The following is a 22,262-nucleotide window of genomic DNA, read 5'->3' on the forward strand; positions in this document are numbered from 1 at the left end:
GCCACTCATCCATGGAGTTACTCACACACCTAGTCAGTCCTGTAAAGAATCAATCACACTTCCATTTCCTCATCTATACAGTTAAACACAGAACACCATACTTCAGTGACATCACTGATGACATCACTGATGACATCTCAAATGACATCACTGATGACATCTCAAATGACATCACTGATGACATCATGACACACCAATACCAGTTACTACATACGCACTCACTGATTCCTACGTCTACACACACATTCACTCATTCACCCATACAATCAATCACTCATACATACAGTCACTCATTATTACAACACTATCATATGCACTCATACACCTAGTCAGTCCTGTGAAGAATCAATCACACTTCGATTTCCTCATCTATACAGTTAAACACAGAACACCATACTTTTCACACATATACTAACACATACTTACTCTCTTATACAATCACTGATACAAGTACACATTGATATGCACAGAGTCACACACCTCCCAGCCAGCCACACACACACTCAGTCTTCCATACATCCACTCATTCTTCAATATGTAAAACATATTTAAACTTTACAAAAACACACAGACACTAGATGATGTCATCAGTGATGTCATTTGAGATGTCATCAGTGATGTCATCAGTGATGTCATTTGAGATGTCATCAGTGATGTCATCAGTGATGTCACTGACCATGTCATGAATGATGTAATATGTGACATCATCAGCAGTGGATTGCGGGTGCGCGATATATAGTTAGTGCAACTAACTATATATGGAATTTCATTGGTTTTATGTCAATAAAATGTCCAGCTAACTATATATGGTCTCTAACCTATGGTTTTTTCAGTGAATTTTCAAGGTTTTGTAAATGCAAATTCCTAACTATATATGGTCTATAACCTATGGTTTTTTCAGTGAATATATATATATATACACATAGTAGATTTTCTCATGTCAAGACTCCCAAAAAAAACAGGAGAGCAGAGTTCCATTAAGTGGGGTCGGAGGGGAGAAGCAGTCACAGCACCAAGGGAGGGTGGGAGGGATACAAGGGTATGGAGAAAAGGCAAATCAGAAAAGGGAAGAAACATTTGAGGATCGTCAAGGGGGAAACGAGGCAAATGGTAAAGGACGAGGGAATGGACAATATGGCGGGTCGGGGTCCAGAGTGTCCTGGGTCTCCCTGTCCAGCTCTTTCACCAGCACCAGGTCCGCGTACTTCACCCCAGCCGCCCGGTTCTGCACCTCCAGGCTGAAGCGGCTGTTCACAGATATCTGTTAACTCTGCACTGAGTTTGTACCCTCATCCTCGTCGATGTCCAGAGGGAGGCGGCTGCCTAGGGAGACACTTTCTGATACCTCCAGAGGAATCTCGGCTGTGGGGAAGCGGGGGGCATTGTCATTGATGTCCCGGACCTCCACCTCCACATTCACGTGCCGGAACTGCTCCTTGGGGAAGCTGACCATATCCAGGGCCAGGGTGCAGTGCGGGGTCTGTCAACAGACCTGCTTCCCGTCGATGCGCACCCAGATGGAGAGCTGACCGTCGCCCTCCCGCATGCGGATCAGGGACGCGTTAAACTGCTTCATTAGGCGGAAGCTGCTGTTCGGTCTGTCCGCAGAGTAAAAGAGCAGATCCTCGGATAGCACCACGATCATGGAGCCCAGCGGGTCCTCCTCGTAGGTGAAGTACCTAGAGGTATCTGCCAGGGACAGGGGGGTGGTCAGAGCAAGGAGCAGCAGCCGGAAATGCTACCATATTGTCAGATTAGTGGACAGAGTGTGGAAATTAGAAAAATTGATGTACATAAGCGGCGTTCATTTGCCTTTTCCCACTCCCCTCCCTGTAAGCACCATGTATACCGTGAAATATTGACCGCATCATTCCGCCAGTAAAAGCCCGTGCCCATATGTACATGACAGCCATTTTAGGCACCATGGCCTCTTTGCCCGCTCAATGAGATCCCCGGCTTCCCTCCTGCGCGCATTTGAACACCCCCCCCCTCTCGAATAACCCTCTCCCTCCGCGCACTCTGGCCGCCCTTCCCTCACATGCACAGGTCCGCATGACCCTGTCCTTGGGAGTCACGGCCACGCCTGACCAACACCTCCTTTCCTTTTATGAATAACCCCTCTGTTAGTAAACCCTCCCTCCGCAATTGACTGACCGCACATGTCCGAGGCCATTGCCTAAGCCGGGGGATACTGTTTACTGCCCCTTATTGCATGGAGTCACTCCTCTTCAAAGGACCCCCTATTGATCCTGGCTTCCCCACCCCTTGGGATACGATCAGGCGCACACATCCTCATAATCAGCGGAACACTCAGCCGCGTGATTGCCCCTCCTCTTATCGGCAGTTCAAGGGTCTCTATTGTGGTTACATGTGGGGTGGGATTGACACGAGGATTACGGGAATGTCTTTTCCTTGTTTCACAATGTCATTATTGTAATAAGGAGTGTTTTGTAAGGTATAAAAGGCGATGTCTCAGAGCACTTGTTAGAGCACCTCCCGAAAGACACTGTGTTTCGTGTCCGAAATGACAGGCTCTCCTCATGAGTAATAAATCCTGTTCTTGTGATTCCTGCTCCCAGCGCCCGTCTCTTTATTTGGTAACTATTCAGAATGGGAACTGAGAGGCGACTTGCGCCAGCAGCCCGGGCATCGATAGTAATGCGGGCTCATTTTCTACAATTGGCGTCCCAACGCGGGGTCCATCAGTGACATAAGGTCCAGTAAGAGAGATCCAGACGATGAGGTGAACATCTAAATGATCGGAGTATACCTGCCTTGAGAGGGCCCTCGTCCGGCTGCCGATTGAATGAACTTCACCGATTCTGAACGGACCTCTCTCGAGTGACCTACTGTCCTGACTGGAATCCCACAGGAATGCTGCATAGAGTAAGAGAACGATCGGGCGCTGGAGGGGGAGACGAAGAACTATCCGTATGGTCCGGGTAAGATTAAGTAGGGTGTTTTTACGCCTGAATGGTAGGATGGTTTTATCCATCTGATTGATTGATTGATTGTATTGGAATCGGTATTTAAATACTGATATTGTTGTTATTGGTTCATTTAGCTTTGGTGGCTACTTGAAATATTGGTTCTCTTGTTGAGAACGAGACATTCTCTGTTTGCAAACAGCGGCGAATAGGAACGTTCCTCTCTCTTTGCAGATGGAGAAGGGTAGGTTATGCCCCTTTATGATTCGTCAGGCCTACCTTTCTCCCCACTGATTGTTTGATATCGATTAATAATCGATTGTTGCTCTTTGAGATCTTCCCTGTCCACAAACAGAGACGAATAGGAATATTCTGTCTCCCTTTGCAGATAGCGAAGGGCAGGTAATGCAGACGTTTGTCCCCGTTGTAATCCGTCATGCCTGTTTTTCTCCCCACTGATTGATTGATTGACTGGACATTGTTGTCCAAGGAATTGTTTGTTTGAGGTATTTTCTGTTTGCAAACAACGTGGAATAGAAATATTCTGTCTAGTCTTTGCAAGTAGTAAAGGGTAGGTTATGCCCCTTTATGATTCGTCAGGCCTACCCACTCCCCACTGATTGACTATTTATTGGGGGTAGCTCACCTGGTCTGCCCAGAAGGCTACCCTAATGGAGGGACATATGCTCCTCACTCATTGACCATTTATTGGAGGTAGCCCATCTGGTCCGTCCAGGAGGCTACTCTAGTAATTGGAGGTACATCATTTGGTCTGTCCAGGATGATACCTTAATGAAGGGACATGTGTTCCCCACTGATTGATAATCTAGTTCCACCTCGGACCATTTATTGGAGGGAACTCATCTCGTCCGTCCAGGAGTACCCCTAATGAAAAGGACACGAAAAAATATGAAGTGATCACCGTACCCTATTACCAGAAACTTTAGCTTGAAACACGCTAAGGAAAAGAAGGAAAAATAAAAGAAATCGGGCTAAGTCAGTAACCCCCTGATGAGCTTTCGACTTCACTAAAAATAAGAAACATTAGGAATAGTTCGCAATAAGAACTATGACTGTTAGTGAAAGCTTGACAGCAAGACAGCCACGAGGTAGCTAGGTTCCATTGCCTATTCCTGCCCCAAACATGTCTGCCTCATTACCCACCACGCCCAAATAACGGTAACCTGGAATAGATACAAATCAATAGACACCTACCCCCATTCCAGAAACTCCTGAGGTGCAACAGGTCCGCGGTTGCGCCCATCCGGAAGGCGGGGCCTCGGCGCGTGCAGAGCAGGGCCTGGCTGGCCGCCATCGGAGGGGGAGGCTGTGGGGCGGACGGCCCGAAGGTTGTGATGGTCTCCCCATTCCCTTCCTTCCTTCTGTCCTGCGGGCCCGGGGGGGGATGTCTTGCCTCAGCCACCGACCCCCCCCCCCCTTTTTTCGCTTGCCTGATCCGGCCAACATCAAAGTCCGAAGCCAAGGCAAGGTCGGCAGCGCTTCTTTCAGCTATAATGGCTGCAACAACACTTCTTTCTTTTCACTTATGTCCTGAACGGCCCTGGATAGTTGCAGGTAGCCCCGCCGGCGGCAACGCTTGAGAGTGACAGGTAGTCCCGCCACATGACAACGCTTGAGTTGCAGGTAGTCCCGCTACATGACAAAGGGGGGGATGTCTTGCTGCCTCCGCCCCCCCCCCATCTTCATTGCCTGGCACGGCCGTACCAAAGCGCTGGAGCCGGAGAACGGCGCGGGGTCGCTGGAAGGGGGAGGCGGCGCGAATGAGCCTCCCCCACCTCCCTCCAGGTGGAGGCTTCCAGCGACACCCCAACGCTCCTGCTTGAAGAGGGTCCATATCAAAATGCGGGTTTCCTTGCCCGGGACGGGCACACGCCCTGTACTCCTCAACCTTGAAGATTCTAAAAGAGCCGGGGGGGCCGACCTCTCCACGAGGTGCCCCCCGCCCTGTCCTCCGATGGAGCCACGAGACGTCGGTGCACTCCTGCCGGTGCCAGCCTCAGTTTGGAAATGACAAAAATCCTGCATAGATACAGATTTGTTCAGTTCCGGTGGAACACCAGAATGACCCGGTAGGAAAGATTATTGCCTCCCTTCCCACTTTTGACTGATGGTTCATATCGCTAGTCTGTTACCCCATTGCGAAAACCTTTTAGAACTACCAAAAGAGGTTCTGATCCAACCACGAGTCAGTGGAGGCATTCGGACTATACTGGGACCTGCCTGACCTCGCCCAAAATGGCGCCGATACAAAATGAAAATTTCAAACTCCCTGTTCACCCTGATTGCCCAAACCGTGATGCTCCGAGATATGTACGCATTTTTGGACAATGAAAGTCGATAAGATGGATAGTGATTATGTGCTTGGAAAAGAAAGCGATAAAGGATGGATATTGATTATGTGTTGAGACAGTGAACTGATTTAGGGTGGGTACTAATCATGTTTGGAAGCAATGAATTGTAATGAAATAAGCACTGATTGAGCATTTGAACAATGAATTGATAAACGTTAGGTCTTGAGTAAATAGTTAGATAATGAGGTAATATTATCGAAAGCTTGAATTCTTGACATGCATCATACTCGCCCTGTAGGAAAGTTCGATACGATTTTATTGCACTACTGCACTTTATGAAACAAATGATCACCGACTTCGTTCCTCTTATGCACGCTTCCAGTCTGCTCCGTGGCCGGCCCACTGGGTTGTAGGCCCGTATTTGTGCGCCAAAATTATTAATTAAAGGTATTTTGAAAAGGAAAGTATAATTGTAGCGGTTGCATTAATGAGTTTTTGAATGTGTTACTACTGTCTCCAATATAAGCGAAAAATGAGCAGCTTTATTAAGGTTGAAGGGTAAAAAGGCCCGATATTTAGCAGCTACATTATGTGTCAAAGGCAGCCGGAAAAGTGTTTTAGACGCCCTTGAGCGACACCACAGAAATACCACCTGACCACCACCCTTGCACACGACCTAAAAGGCCACGATCGAGTGATTCGTGTAGATACGCAGACCATCGATGATTATCTATCTAACACTACTGGTCCCTCTGGGCTTAAACGCTGAGATGGCAGAGAATGCGCCCCGTGGAGATAGGTCGAGTATGTGGTAGGTAAAAACATTTTCGGATTTATGCGCGTTGATGTGTTTTTGAATGCTGCCCCCCACCCCCTTCTTTCTCCTCCCTTCTGCAGGTTGCGCCGGTACATCGGCTGAAGTATGGAGGAGTGATGATCGAACTACCGACGAAAGGGGAAGGAGGGGATTTGAGCATAGTACTTATGCTAGCAGATTTTTTTTTTAAAGACGTAGACTTAGATATGACTGTTCCTCCTTAGAACGTAGCGACTGAGCGGATGGACTGACATAGAAACTTGACGGGTTAGTACTGTATGACGGAATTTGACTCGAACTAGCACGTTAGATAATGCAACTATGACGTTTAACTAGATAGGGAAAGGACAAGGAAAAGTCCCGGGGTAAGGGTTACCCAGGCACCACCCGTCTGGGAATGTAGGAATGTTGTTGATGTTATGTTTTGTCGTAAATATCTTTGCATGTAATACATGTACTGTCTTCCTTCGTCTGAGTTTGTGCGTATGTACTGTATGGGTTTATGTCTCCCCTCTGTTCGCGTCTCTTTGTTACCTGACCCCTGCTGTTCTGTGTTGTGAGCGCACTAAATGACCTATTTTCATACACGTCTCTCTCTCTCTCTCTCCCTCTCTCTCTCGCTCCCCCTCTATCCTATATCTCTCTCTCTCTCTCCCTGCATGTCATACGTGTACCGAATGGCTCGTTTAGACTGCGGACGACTCTCACTCTCTACGAGAGTCCCCCTGTTCCATCTTCCTTTTTGTGGTAAAATTGTGCCTCGCTGGCATCAGTCTGATTGGATACTTATTGAACGCGAAGGTGTTCAGCGAAATTGACAGAAACTAAAATGATTGCATCTGGCCATATTACTACCTCTCCTCTCTGCAAAATGAATGAACTCGAATTGGCTAAGAAAGAAAGGACAGGTAAGACGACTAAGGTCCCCCAATCTGGCCTTTTATAGGGGAACTATAAGTCAATGGCACCCTATTTTTTTCAGTTCATCAGAGATAAGCGCCAACGTCTAGATTGACCCCTAATGCCCAGATTGCCCCACCCCTTTTCAACCAAGCGCGAATGCCCGAAGCGTCCCCGCCCCACTTGATTGACCCCAACTGCTGTCCCCGATGTATAACTAATGACCATGAGTAACTGTCACCCCTCGAGAAAAACCTGTTTTACTCTGTCTTTCAATGATTGCATCCCCCGCTCTGTTTGAAAGAGTTAGCCAGCTCTAAAGGGAAATGTAAGACTGTTAAGGCTCGGGTTAGAAGGACGAGTCTCCCCTGAATGTTGCCAATCTTGGAGTTTTTGATGAAATATGGAAGTGATAAGAGTCTGACTTCTGTCCATATGTGTCATGAATGAACGCCGATTAGGCTTGGTACGAGCACCGTAGAAATACCCACATGCTTACTTCATGGTAATAGACTTCTGACTATGACCAATGAGCATAACACCCAGGTGTTAGGATTGCGAGTGGAATTCAAATGTAAAAATCTCTTCTCCTGTCAGTTCTCTAAAACTTGTTTCTACCCATTCAAAGATATACGATCACCGGAGGAGAAGGGTCGGACGTGACGCACAGCCTGGCTGCAGATCATGAGACACATGTGACCTCGACCAAAGGTGGAGCCGCAGCGCAACAAGATACGGGACGAGGCAGCACTCTCAAACGCGGTAAACTAAAGGATGGAGGGCTGTCCTGAAGCTCTCTGTCCGCTAACACACGTGTGCCTGAAGCCTCCGTCCCCCTTTTCAAGCCCGATTGATGGGCCTGCTTGCTTGTTATCCTTTGCTCCCTTGGTCCCTTTGGTGTGTCCCAGGAAATCTGACCCCACTCCGATCTCTCTCTCCTATCGACTATTGAACCACACACCCTCTTTTTCACGTGACTCCTTGCCAAAAGGAAGAACAGCATTTAGGTGGAAATAGGGTTGTGCCACGGAAATATAGGTGCCGAGCATAAGGCGCCACTAAAAAGATTGGTTAGGGAACAGGACTGTGGTCTAACAGCAGAGGACAGACCGCACCTTGCAACGCGAAAGGTTAAATCCGAGCTGGACCTATAGCTCCACCGCCGGTGCTCAACAGCGCCAACTAAAGGACACGGACTAGAGCCTACCAGTGATGGCTCACTGCTAAAAAGACACTGTGACGAAGAGATCTCATGTATTGGACTGAATTCCTCCCTCAAACTACTAGGTCAAAATGTTCATTGGTCACATTTTTGAGAAAGTCAGAAGCATTTATGCTATGTAGTACATTTGCAAATGCAATTTCCTATGTGCCGCATTCTGCCAATCGCGTCGACTGTTCATGGTTATGTGCAATATGTTAGTATTGACAAATGCTATTCCATCAACCACACATGTTTATATGTACACCCGTTGACTAGGAAATGAACTTTCTTATGTAAAAAGCGGCGACTGTGGAAATTAGAAAAATTGATGTACATGAGCGGCGTTCATTTGCCTTTTCCCACTCCCCTCCCTGTAAGCACCTTGTATACCGTGAAATATTGACCGCATCATTCCGCCAGTAAAAGCCCGTGCCCATATGTACATGACAGCCATTTTAGGCACCATGGCCTCTTTGCCCGCTCAATGAGATCCCCGGCTTCCCTCCTGCGCGCATTTGAACACCCCCCCCCCCCTCTCGAATAACCCTCTCCCTCCGCGCACTCTGGCCGCCCTTCCCTCACATGCACAGGTCCGCATGACCCTGTCCTTGGGAGTCACGGCCACGCCTGACCAACACCTCCTTTCCTTTTATGAATAACCCCTCTGTTAGTAAACCCTCCCTCCGCAATTGACTGACCACACATGTCCGAGGCCATCGCCTAAGCCGGGGGATACTGTTTACTGCCCCTTATTGCATGGAGTCACTCCTCTTCAAAGGACCCCCTATTGATCCTGGCTTCCCCACCCCTTGGGATACGATCAGGCGCACACATCCTCATAATCAGCGGAACACTCAGCTGCGTGATTGCCCCTCCTCTTATCGGCAGTTCAAGGGTCTCTATTGTGGTTACATGTGGGGTGGGATTGACACGAGGATTACGGGAATGTCTTTTCCTTGTTTCACAATGTCATTATTGTAATAAGGAGTGTTTTGTAAGGTATAAAAGGCGATGTCTCAGAGCACTTGTTAGAGCACCTCCCGAAAGACACTGTGTTTCGTGTCCGAAATGACAGGCTCTCCTCATGAGTAATAAATCCTGTTCTTGTGATTCCTGCTCCCAGCGCCCGTCTCTTTATTTGGTAACTATTCAGAATGGGAACTGAGAGGCGACTTGCGCCAGCAGCCCGGGCATCGATAGTAATGCGGGCTCATTTTCTACAAGAGGTACAGGGACGGTATGATTTGCCTATGATCCAACAGTTTGTTAAAGTAATAGCCAGAAATTGCAGCACACTACTAATTGCTGCAAAGGCTATACATTTACCACTGTATTGCATTATACCATGAAGCTAGGCAAGTTTCCCTCCCCTTTCCCACATAACATCCAGTCAACTTTTAATAATCAAACGCTTACTAGCAGCATTTACTGTAAGTCTAAATACTCTCATGGCCAGATTTACTAACGATTTGCGTCAGCTTTGATTTACTTGTAGAACGTAAACCTGACACAAAGTGTTACTTTGGGTTTTACTATCCAATGCAAATTGGAATTTGTTTTTGGATAGTACCCTAAATAACATAAAGTTCGTTGTGTGCTGCTTTGCAATACTTTGCGTCAAGGGAGCGTTCCATTGGTGGTGCATGGGAATTTTCCATGGACCCACTCATGGGTTTTGATGCAAATCCCTATCTACTAACATTGTTGGATAGGTATTTACGGCAAAGATCCTATGTCTCTTCAAGGCAGGCGCAATGAGAATTTTTGTTTTCATTTCTCGTTTTCCAGCTTTGCATGTGTGCTGTACTATAGAGCCCACATACAAAGTGGGAAAAGCTTTAAAGTATAGTTAGGTTTCACCTGATTTCACCTGAGACAGTGCATGCTCTGTCGGTGAAATCTTTTGCAAAAAAAGAAAAGTGTAAAAATGCGTAGAGCATCCATGGATTTTGGCGCATTACCAGACTTACCATCAGTGCTAAACCTGGGAATGCGTCAAAATGCTACACCTCCCAAGGTGAGGTGTTACTAGGAGAAATATGTTTATTTCTCCTCGTTACTTCCTCTTTCTGTGTGTGCTGCATTCTGCAGCACACATAGAAAGAGTAAAGTGCATGCGTTAGCGCTAGGCAGCACTTGGGGCCCGATTCACAGAATGAACTTAAGACTCAATCCTAAATTTACTACTATTTTGGTTTTTCACAGAATGAACTTACTACTTTTGACATTCACAGAATGAACTTACTACTTTTGGGATTCCCAGAAGTTAGGATTTTGTCTTAAGTTTGTCTTAAGTCTGTCTTAAAACTTAAGACAAAATCCTAATTTCTGTGAATACCAAAAGTAGTAAATTCATTCTGTGAATGCCAAAAGTAGTAAGTGCATTCTGTGAATACCAAAATAGTAGTAAGTTTAGGATTCAGTCTTAAGTTCATTCTGTGAATCAGGCCCATTGTGTGCTAGCCCAGGGAAAAGACAGGAATGAGCTATATAATGTTAAATACAGTGGGCCCGATTCACAGAATGAATTTAGGACTCAATCCTAAACTTACTAATATTTTGGTATTCACAGAATGAACTTACTACTTTTGGTATTCACAGAAGTTAGGATTTTGGCTTAAGTTTGACTTAAGACAAACTTAAGACAGACTTAAGACAAACTTAAGACAGACTTAAGACAGACTTAAGACAAAATCCTAACTTCTGTGAATGCCAAAAGTAGTAAGTTAATTCTGTGAATACCAAAAGTAGTAAGTTCATTCTGTGAATGCCAAAAGTAGTAAGTGCATTCTGTGAATACCAAAATAGTAGTAAGTTTAGGATTGAGTCTTACGTTCATTCTGTGAATCGGGCGCAGGATATTCCTGCCCTTTCCCTACCACGCACTCCAGAACAGAAAGGTGACTTTCTGCGTTGTGTGATTTTTTTCATAAATATGCCCCTGAGTTTATAGAGTGTGCTTACTGTACGTATTTTATTTGAGTTGTAATACTTTTACCACCTCTTAGAGTAAGCCATGATGGATTGCTATTGCAACTTTTGAGAGTCAAGTTTATAAAAAGAAAACCTTTGGTATCTAGATGTAATGAAATAGTCTTAAGCATTGCAGTTCTAAATGTAAATATAAGTATCTACCACGCATACTGTCCAGTAACCATCTACTGCACAGGACTAGTGAGTACATTTTAGCCATGGAACTAGAATACTTGACATGTAGATTCATCTATACCACTTCACCCTAATATGCGGGAAATTACCACTGTATTCTAAAGCTAGGCAGGGCCCATAAAACAGTGGCATGTTTCTGGGAAGGACAACCCCTTGGCCTTGCCATCAGAATCATTGGCATCCCAGTTATGGTCTAGTGGACTAGTTGGAAACTGGAACAGGAGACACAGGGGCATATTTACAAGCCCCTAGCACCATCGGAGCATCACTTTTTTGATGCTCCGATGGCACTGTGTACTGGCCTATATATACAAGGCCATGCAAAGCCACTTTGCGTGACATTACACAGCCTTATAAATACAGTCCGCTTTCACACAGTACTCTGCATCAAAGACCGTGCCATGGGTGTTGCCATGGGAAACAAAACACCATTAATGATTGTTTTTGTTCAGGAGGGTATCCCTTCCTGCACAAACACAATCGTCCCTGTAATGCAGGCACCTTTGCACCATGGTTGCTGTTTGTCTGCCGGCGCAGGGGAAGGTGTAGGGGTGCAACGTATTCTTGTAAATACGGAGAATCTCTGCTTTTTTTAAATGGCGCAACTTGATGCAGCAAAATTGCTTGCTGCACTGTTCCATTGTAAATATGCCTCATAGTTGTTAATCCCAGCCATGCGTATGACCAAATTATGCTCCTAAAGAAGGGAACCCTCTCTGATTATTCAATTTTTGGTCTGGGTCTGGGAGAAAAGGGGGACAACCAACACCAAACAAAATATTAAAAACCTCCCACCTGACCTATATTTCTTTCTTTTGGGGCAAAATCAGCTCCAATGGGTTATTAACATTCAATCTGAGACATGATGCATGCAACAATTGCTACTTTATCAAACATTTTTTAGCACAATTTATTTCAATGTTTGTATCAAAAAAGTTAAAAACCATACATTATATTCATAATTTTTTCTATTTTTCACAAATGTGTTGTACACTTCATAGATAGGCAATAAACATTTTTGCACACAAAATAATATTTTCTCTATGGAACCCCTTTTGATCCACCACACACTTGTACTGACCTCTCGCATCCACCCTCATACTCGCTCGTACCTTCCACACTATCAACCCACCCAAGAACACATACACATAAAAGTCATACAAGGGACAAAGATATTTAAGTCTCTGTGACCGTGTTGTGGGACGGATGCACACAGAGTCAGGTTGACATACGTTTCAGTGGTGTTACTCAAGTTATAACCACCTTCTTCAGGACCATCAAGGTTTACACATTTTAGGCAAGTGGTTGGGGTATAAAACTACATCAGAAGGATATCATTAAGGAACCACTGTTCGATGGATCACTAGGACTGAGGTGTCATCAGTATTATATTCGGCCTCTCTCCTAGGCGAAATGCATAAATATCTATTTTGCACTGATGTCAGTGAGGTACCACTGTACCGTCTCAATCCAAATGAGTATAGTTCACAGGGTTGTTCTATATATCACACCCCACATTATAATTGGGTTATCATCAACACCTGTTTATATATTTCCTACTATACCTTGAGATATTAGGTCATATCCACTTTGGAAAGTTCGTGATGTGATTTGATGCGATCACAGGGTTTATCTCAGTCTCCAGTCCTCACTTAACATATTGTTACTCCTTCCCTTCATCATTTTAATCACCGGCCGCCAATTATGACCACTTCCTCGCGATACGCAGTGCGCTCACATCCACCCTTATTGAGGTTAGAACTTTAGACCATAGCAGGGATCCTTGGCTGTGGAAAGGCCTCCTTCCAGGTCTCATTTGGTGCATGTTTGTTACTTATGTAATACCTTTTAGGTTCCTAGTAGGTTAATATGGTGTTATCCTCTCTTTTAGGCATTGTCTGATAGCTCAGTGTACTAATGCATCTCATACATATAGTGTTGTTTCACCCTTTGGTTGCAGGTACAAATTCTGGCTGGTGTACTTAGTCTTTTATCCTCCCAAGGTTGATAAAATGAGTAGTATTGAGTTGGGTAACAATAAACACATATACACTAGCAAGAATGAGTGAATCTTCAGATTTGCAAACACATGTTTAATTATATGTTATCCTGAGGCAGAGCAAGACTTGAGAGAGACAATGACTTGTGGGTCACAATCAGCGTTTTAAACATGATCCTTGTAGCTCTAATAGGGGTTCCCTTTATGGCCCTTGTTGTCTGTTCAGAGCTGGGTACCAGAAGGCAGAGAGATGCCGCAGACAATTTTTGACCTAGGTATTGCTCTAATTTTCAGTAAAATGCTGGTTCTTCTAAATAGCTTTAAGAATTATTAACCCCTTGTGTGCTTCGGACGGCCCCCAGCTGTCCGAATTCACGGTGGGCGTGTGCTGACGAATCCCACCCACTCACTAAAACCCCGCACAACGCGAAAATTCGCGCAGCATGGAAGGGGTTAAAGGATGATATGATGTGCTATCATGAATCCAGTGACATTTTGTCATCGAATACTACTGCAAACAGATTTACTTTCTCCTTAGATGGGCTGTTACAGACCCTGCTCTAAAGAGTGGGTAATTCATTTTTGCATTTTTCGAGTGTTCCATTTCCAACACGCAAAATTAATTTTTTTCCTCTTGCACCTGAGCCACTTTGTGCCCATCTAGAGTTGGATCTAGTTAAATGTTTCTGCTCTGTGATCCATCTCTTTCGCAGTGTCTTTGGATAAACTGAAGACCACCTGGGTGTTGTCCACATGGTAACGGAGAGTCCCCCCATGGGTCTAAGCACCTACTATTAATACAACTATTACTATTGGTATTTGTAGCTCTGCTTATATTTACGGCACTACTAGTGTTACAGGTCTTGGGAGTCAGTGCAGCAGACTGTTTCCATCTATTCACCCAGGAAGTGGAACATCATCCCATCCTGGGATCTGGATTCAAGCTAGCCTGGCTGATGAGGGGTGTTACCTCAAAACCGTTCCCAGGATGCTTGTTTCTGGTCCAGGGAAGACCTGGCTTGGCAGTTCGGGCTGGACTGTTCCCATGAGGAACAGGGTCAAGACTGATTTGCATATGGCTGGGTCTGAACTGGGTTGGCGAAGTGAGCTAAAGGACAATGATGGATTCAACCCACATCTGTGATTGGGGGTGAATGTCTGAAAAGCTTCAGCGCTCCGTCCACCATCTCCTTGTGTTTGCTTTGTTTGCCCTAAGTTGGCAGGGTATGCCCAGACATGGGTCCCATGCTCACTTTGCCACTGGATTCAACCTAGCTTGATGAGGGGTGTTACCCTGAAACCGGTCCCTGGATGGTTGGTTCCGGTCCAGGGAAGACCTGGCTTGGCAGTTCGGACTGGACTGTTCCCATGGGGCACAGGGTCAGAGCTGATTTGCATATCGCCATTGTCTAACCCAGGGTGGTGTGGAGTGCAAAAAAACGATGGATTAGGACCCAGATCTTTTGACTGGGTTGAATGTGTGACATTGATCCTCATTCGGTCCATCACCTGTTGTTTTTGCAATTCCGCTATAAGTGTACTGGGGATGCCCAGACGTGGGTCCCAGGCACTCCACACCACTGGAGTCAAGCTAGCCGGGCTGATGAGAGGTGTTACCTCGAAACCGGTCTGGTCCTCGGATGCTTGATTCCGTTCTGGGAAGGACATGGCTTTTGTAGTTCGGACTGGACTGTTCCCATGGGGCACAGGGTCAGAGCTGATTTGCATATCGCCATTGTCTAACCCAGGGTGGTGTGGAGTGCAAAAAAACGATGGATTAGGACCCAGATCTTTTGACTGCGTTGAATGTGTGACATTGATCCTCATTCGGTCCATCACCTGTTGTTTTTGCAATTCCGCTATAAGTGTACTGGGGATGCCCAGACGTGGGTCCCAGGCACTCCACACCACTGGAGTCAAGCTAGCCGGGCTGATGAGAGGTGTTACCTCGAAACCGGTCCGGTCCTCGGATGCTTGATTCCGTTCTGGGAAGGACATGGCTTTTGTAGTTCAGACTGGACTGTTCCCATGGGGCACAGGGTCAGAGCTGATTTGCATATCGCCATTGTCTAACCCAGGGTGGTGTGGAGTGCAAAAAAACGATGGATTAGGACCCAGATCTTTTGACTGGGTTGAATGTGTGACATTGATCCTCATTCGGTCCATCACCTGTTGTTTTTGCAATTCCGCTATAAGTGTACTGGGGATGCCCAGACGTGGGTCCCAGGCACTCCACACCACTGGAGTCAAGCTAGCCGGGCTGATGAGAGGTGTTACCTCGAAACCGGTCCGGTCCTCGGATGCTTGATTCCGTTCTGGGAAGGACATGGCTTTTGTAGTTCGGACTGGACTGTTCCCATGGGGCACAGGGTCAGAGCTGATTTGCATATCGCCATTGTCTAACCCAGGGTAGTGTGGAGTGCAAAAAAACGATGGATTAGGACCCAGATCTTTTGACTGGGTTGAATGTGTGACATTGATCCTCATTCGATCCATCACCTGTTGTTTTTGCAATTCCGCTATAAGTGTACTGGGGATGCCCAGACGTGGGTCCCAGGCACTCCACACCACTGGAGTCAAGCTAGCCGGGCTGATGAGAGGTGTTACCTCGAAACCGGTCAGGTCCTCGGATGCTTGATTCCGTTCTGGGAAGGACATGGCTTTTGTAGTTCGGACTGGACTGTTCCCATGGGGCACAGGGTCAGAGCTGATTTGCATATCGCCATTGTCTAACCCAGGGTGGTGTGGAGTGCAAAAAAATGATGGATTAGGACCCAGATCTTTTGACTGGGTTGAATGTGTGACATTGATCCTCATTCGGTCCATCACCTGTTGTTTTTGCAATTCCGCTATAAGTGTACTGGGGATGCCCAGACGTGGGTCCCAGGCACTCCACACCACTGGAGTCAAGCTAGCCGGGCTGATGAGAGGTGTTACCTCGAAACCGGTCCGGTCCTCGGATGCTTGATTCCGTTCTGGGAAGGACAGGGCTTTTGTAGTTCGGACTGGACTGTTCCCATGGGGCACAGGGTCAGAGCTGATTTGCATATCGCCATTGTCTAACCCAGGGTGGTGTGGAGTGCAAAAAAATGATGGATTAGGACCCAGATCTTTTGACTGGGTTGAATGTGTGACATTGATCCTCATTCGGTCCATCACCTGTTGTTTTTGCAATTCCGCTATAAGTGTACTGGGGATGCCCAGACGTGGGTCCCAGGCACTCCACACCACTGGAGTCAAGCTAGCCGGGCTGATGAGAGGTGTTACCTTGAAACCGGTCCGGTCCTCGGATGCTTGATTCCGTTCTGGGAAGGACATGGCTTTTGTAGTTCGGACTGGACTGTTCCCATGGGGCACAGGGTCAGAGCTGATTTGCATATCGCCATTGTCTAACCCAGGGTGGTCTGGAGTGCAAAAAAACGATGGATTAGGACCCAGATCTTTTGACTGGGTTGAATGTGTGACATTGATCCTCATTCGGTCCATCACCTGTTGTTTTTGCAATTCCGCTATAAGTGTACTGGGGATGCCCACACGTGGGTCCCAGGCACTCCACACCACTGGAGTCAAGCTAGCCGGGCTGATGAGAGGTGTTACCTCGAAACCGGTCCGGTCCTCGGATGCTTGATTCCGTTCTGGGAAGGACATGGCTTTTGTAGTTCGGACTGGACTGTTCCAATGGGGCACAGGGTCAGAGCTGATTTGCATATCGCCATTGTCTAACCCAGGGTGGTGTGGAGTGCAAAAAAACGATGGATTAGGACCCAGATCTTTTGACTGGGTTGAATGTGTGACATTGATCCTCATTCGGTCCATCACCTGTTGTTTTTGCAATTCCGCTATAAGTGTACTGGGGATGCCCAGACGTGGGTCCCAGGCACTCCACACCACTGGAGTCAAGCTAGCCGGGCTGATGAGAGGTGTTACCTCGAAACCGGTCCGGTCCTCGGATGCTTGATTCCGTTCTGGGAAGGACATGGCTTTTGTAGTTCGGACTGGACTGTTCCCATGGGGCACAGGGTCAGAGCTGATTTGCATATCGCCATTGTCTAACCCAGGGTGGTGTGGAGTGCAAAAAAATGATGGATTAGGACCCAGATCTTTTGACTGGGTTGAATGTGTGACATTGATCGTCATTCGGTCCATCACCTGTTGTTTTTGCAATTCCGCTATAAGTGTACTGGGGATGCCCAGACGTGGGTCCCAGGCACTCCACACCACTGGAGTCAAGCTAGCCGGGCTGATGAGAGGTGTTACCTCGAAACCGGTCCGGTCCTCGGATACTTGATTCCGTTCTGGGAAGGACATGGCTTTTGTAGTTCGGACTGGACTGTTCCCATGGGGCACAGGGTCAGAGCTGATTTGCATATCGCCATTGTCTAACCCAGGGTGGTGTGGAGTGCAAAAAAACGATGGATTAGGACCCAGATCTTTTGACTGGGTTGAATGTGTGACATTGATCCTCATTCGGTCCATCACCTGTTGTTTTTGCAATTCCGCTATAAGTGTACTGGGGATGCCCAGACGTGGGTCCCAGGCACTCCACACCACTGGAGTCCAGCTAGCCGGGCTGATGAGAGGTGTTACCTTGAAACCGGTCCGGTCCTCGGATGCTTGATTCTGTTCTGGGAAGGACATGGCTTTTGTAGTTCGGACTGGACTGTTCCCATGGGGCACAGGGTCAGAGCTGATTTGCATATCGCCATTGTCTAACCCAGGGTGGTGTGGAGTGCAAAAAAACGATGGATTAGGACCCAGATCTTTTGACTGGGTTGAATGTGTGACATTGATCCTCATTCGGTCCATCACCTGTTGTTTTTGCAATTCCGCTATAAGTGTACAGGGGATGCCCAGACGTGGGTCCCAGGCACTCCACACCACTGGAGTCAAGCTAGCCGGGCTGATGAGAGGTGTTACCTCGAAACCGGTCCGGTCCTCGGATGCTTGATTCCGTTCTGGGAAGGACATGGCTTTTGTAGTTCGGACTGGACTGTTCCCATGGGGCACAGGGTCAGAGCTGATTTGCATATCGCCATTGTCTAACCCAGGGTGGTGTGGAGTGCAAAAAAACGATGGATTAGGACCCAGATCTTTTGACTGGGTTGAATGTGTGACATTGATCCTCATTAGGTCCATCACCTGTTGTTTTTGCAATTCCGCTGTAAGTGTACTGGGGATGCCCAGACGTGGGTCCCAGGCACTCCACACCACTGGAGTCAAGCTAGCCGGGCTGATGAGAGGTGTTACCTCGAAACCGGTCCGGTCCTCGGATGCTTGATTCCGTTCTGGGAAGGACATGGCTTTTGTAGTTCGGACTGGACTGTTCCCATGGGGCACAGGGTCAGAGCTGATTTGCATATCGCCATTGTCTAACCCAGGGTGGTGTGGAGTGCAAAAAAACGATGGATTAGGACCCAGATCTTTTGACTGGGTTGAATGTGTGACATTGATCCTCATTCGGTCCATCACCTGTTGTTTTTGCAATTCCGCTTATATTTACGGCACTACTAGTGTTACAGGTCTTGGGAGTCAGTGCAGCAGACTGTTTCCATCTATTCACCCAGGAAGTGGAACATCATCCCATCCTGGGATCTGGATTCAAGCTAGCCTGGCTGATGAGGGGTGTTACCCCAAAACCGTTCCCAGGATGCTTGTTTCTGGTCCAGGGAAGACCTGGCTTGGCAGTTCGGGCTGGACTGTTCCCATGAGGAACAGGGTCAAGACTGATTTGCATATGGCTGGGTCTGAACTGGGTTGGCGAAGTGAGCTAAAGGACAATGATGGATTCAACCCACATCTGTGATTGGGGGTGAATGTCTGAAAAGCTTCAGCGCTCCGTCCACCATCTCCTTGTTTTTGCTTTGTTTGCCCTAAGTTGGCAGGGTATGCCCATACATGGGTCCCTTGCTCACTTTGCCACTGGATTCAACCTAGCTTGATGAGGGGTGTTACCCTGAAACCGGTCCCTGGATGGTTGGTTCCGGTCCAGGTAAGACCTGGCTTGGCAGTTCGGGATGGATGTGTTCCCATGATGAACAGGATCAAGACAGATTTGCATATGGCTGTCTCTGAACTGGGATGGCGAACTGTGCTAAAGAATGATGATGGATTCAACCCAGATCTGTGACTTGGGGTGAGTGTCTGAAACGTTTCAGCGCTCCATCCACCATCTCTTTGTGTTTGCTTTGTTCACCCTAAGTTGGCAGGGTATGCCCATACGTGGGTCCCATGCTCACTTTGCCAATGGATTTAAGCTAGCCTGGCTGATGAAGGTTGTTACCCTGAAACCGGTCTCAGGATGGTTATTTCCACTCCAGGGAAGACCTGGCTAGGGAGTTCGGGCTGGACTGTTCCTATGAGGAACAGGGTCAAGATTGATTTGGAAATGGCTGGGTCTGATCTGGGATGGCGAAGTGAGCTAAAGAACGATGATGGATTCAACCCAGATATGTGACTGGGGGTGAGAGTCTTCAAAGTTTCAGCGCTCCGTCCACCATCTCCTTGTGTTTGCTTAGTTACAAATAGGACCATGTTTCCATAGGAGAAATAATTTTTCTTTTCCTAATAAAGAAACCGCTGGTATACGTGCGCTCTAGAAATAATTTTAAATCAAAAAAAAAAAATCAACTTTGGTGCTGTTTGACGAATTTTAACAAAAGTTTTCCAAAAAAAAGTTTTGTCCACCTCAGCTCCTTCCTGGACATTTAGGAATGATCCATCAAACAAGGACAAGAAAAAAAGGATGGGAGGGCAAAATGTGCTTTACCATTCATCTTTCCATAGGAAATTTAGACACCTCCACAGCCCAAACTGCCGAACAGATTTTTTTTTTTTATTTATTTTATTTATTGAAGTTTTATATAGCGCTAGCTGGACCCGAGGGTATCAGAGCGCTTCACAGCAAATAGAGAGATGCAACCAGGGCAATAAGCATAGAAAACAGGAATCGGAAACGATAGGAGGGAAATATAGCCTGTACACCAACAGAACAACAACAATGATAACGTAGTAAGAGACGGAGTTCGGGGGCGAATCAGTTAGTTCTGAGTTCCGCAAAGGCTATCAGATTTCTGCTGTTGGGAGATGGGCTTCTCGCTAAGCACCGGAGCGTTCAAGGAAGAGGGCTTTAAGTAGCGTTTTGAATTGTGGGAAGGAGGCGGTCGTTCTGATATGTGGGGGGATGGAGTTCCAAATCCTGTGAGCGTTCCCCGCAAAGGATTTGTTTGAGGTCTTGCGTTTCTGTGATTTCAGCGGGATGAGCAGGAGTGTGTTGGAGCTTCTGAGATTCCTGGATTGTCCAGCCCTTTTGAGTTTTGAGGCCAGATATTCTGGTTTGCCTGTATGCAAGGCTTTATGTGTGAGGCAAGCTGTGCGGAAGTTGGCTCGTTGGTTAATCGGGAGCCATTTCAGTTCTTTGAGTGCCGGTGAGATGTGGTCAAATTTCTTAGTTCCTGTGATCATTCTTGCGGCAGCGTTGAGGGTGGAGTTGAGGGGTCCCAGGTGTGACTTGGCTGTTCCAGTCAGTACAGCAATGCCATAGTCAATTCTTGAGAGCACAAGTGCCTGGGTGGCATGTTTCAGATCTTTGGGGGGGAGGAAGGGTTTAATTTTGTAGAGAAGTTTCAAGTTCAAGAACGCGCTTTTGGCGGTATTGGAGATGTGCTTCTTCATGTCCAGTTTGGGGTCGAGAGTGATTCCTAGTGATTTTGCTGAGTCCGTTGGAGTAAGAGAGACATTGAGGGCATTTAAGGCTTTGAGCCATTCCACTATTTGTGGGTTTTCATCTTTGTTCGAAATTAGGAGGACTTCCGTTTTCTCTTCGTTCAGTTTGAGGTGGTTGGCTGAGAGCCAGTGTTGAACCTCCATGAGTGTGGCATTCAGTCTGTGAATGTCAGCGATCGAAGTGGTTTCCAAGTAGAGTTGCGTGTCATCCGCGTACAGGTGGAAGGGGATGTTAGAGTTCCTTAGGAGAGAGGTGAGGGGTTCCATGTAGATGTTGAAAAGTTGCGGGGAGAGTACTGATCCTTGGGGAACACCTCTGTTGATGGGGAGGGGGTCTGACTCGAAACTGTTGATCTTTATTCTTTGAGAGCGGTTGTTAAGAAAGGAGGCGAACCATTTTAGGACTGTGTTTTCGATGCCCGCTCTTTCTCGGAGGACATTAAGTAGGAGGGAGTGATCAACTGTGTCAAACGCAGCCGAGAGGTCAAGGAGAATGAGGAGGCTACATTGGTTGGAGTCAAGTGACATGTGCAAGTCATCAAGGACATTTAGGATAGCAGTTTTCGTACTGCAGCCCTTTCTGAACCCGGATTGGAGAGGATCCAGTAGGTTAGAATTCTCTAAGTGTTGGTTTAATTGTGAAAGCACACATCTTTCCAGAATTTTGGCTAGGAACGGAAGATTCGAGACCGGTCTGAAGTTGTTCATGTCTGTGAGATCAAGGCCGGGTTTTTTGAGCAGAGGAGTGACTTGTCCTAGTTTAAGGCAGTCAGGGATGAGGCCCTCGCTTAAGGAGCTATTGATGATCTTGCCCCAGATTGGGGCTAGGGTGAGCTTCAGGTCCTTGGTCAGTCTCGAGGGAAGTAGATCGAGAGAGTGAGAGGAGGGTTTCGCTGCGTCGATAAGATTGCTTATCATTTCAACCTCGACCGGCTGGAAAGAAGACCAGCGGAAAGATGAGGTTACTGGGGGGTTGTGGATGATTGCAGTGCTCTGGATGAAGGAGCGATCGATTTTGGCGATTTTTTCATTGAAGAAGCTTGCGACGTTGTCGCATTGGGTTTTGGAGGCAGCTAAGTTGGCTGCCTTGGGAATGGAGGTTTGGTTTCTAATGATGTCGAAGAGTTCCTTGGGGCGGTTTCTCGCATTGTCTAATGCAGAACTGAAGAAGGAAGTCTTCTTACTTTTGATGTGAGTATGGTAGATTTTGCGG

This window comes from Lissotriton vulgaris, chromosome 1_1, assembly GCF_964263255.1.
Source record: "Lissotriton vulgaris chromosome 1_1, aLisVul1.2, whole genome shotgun sequence".
In the NCBI taxonomy this organism is placed as follows: Eukaryota; Metazoa; Chordata; class Amphibia; order Caudata; family Salamandridae; genus Lissotriton; species Lissotriton vulgaris.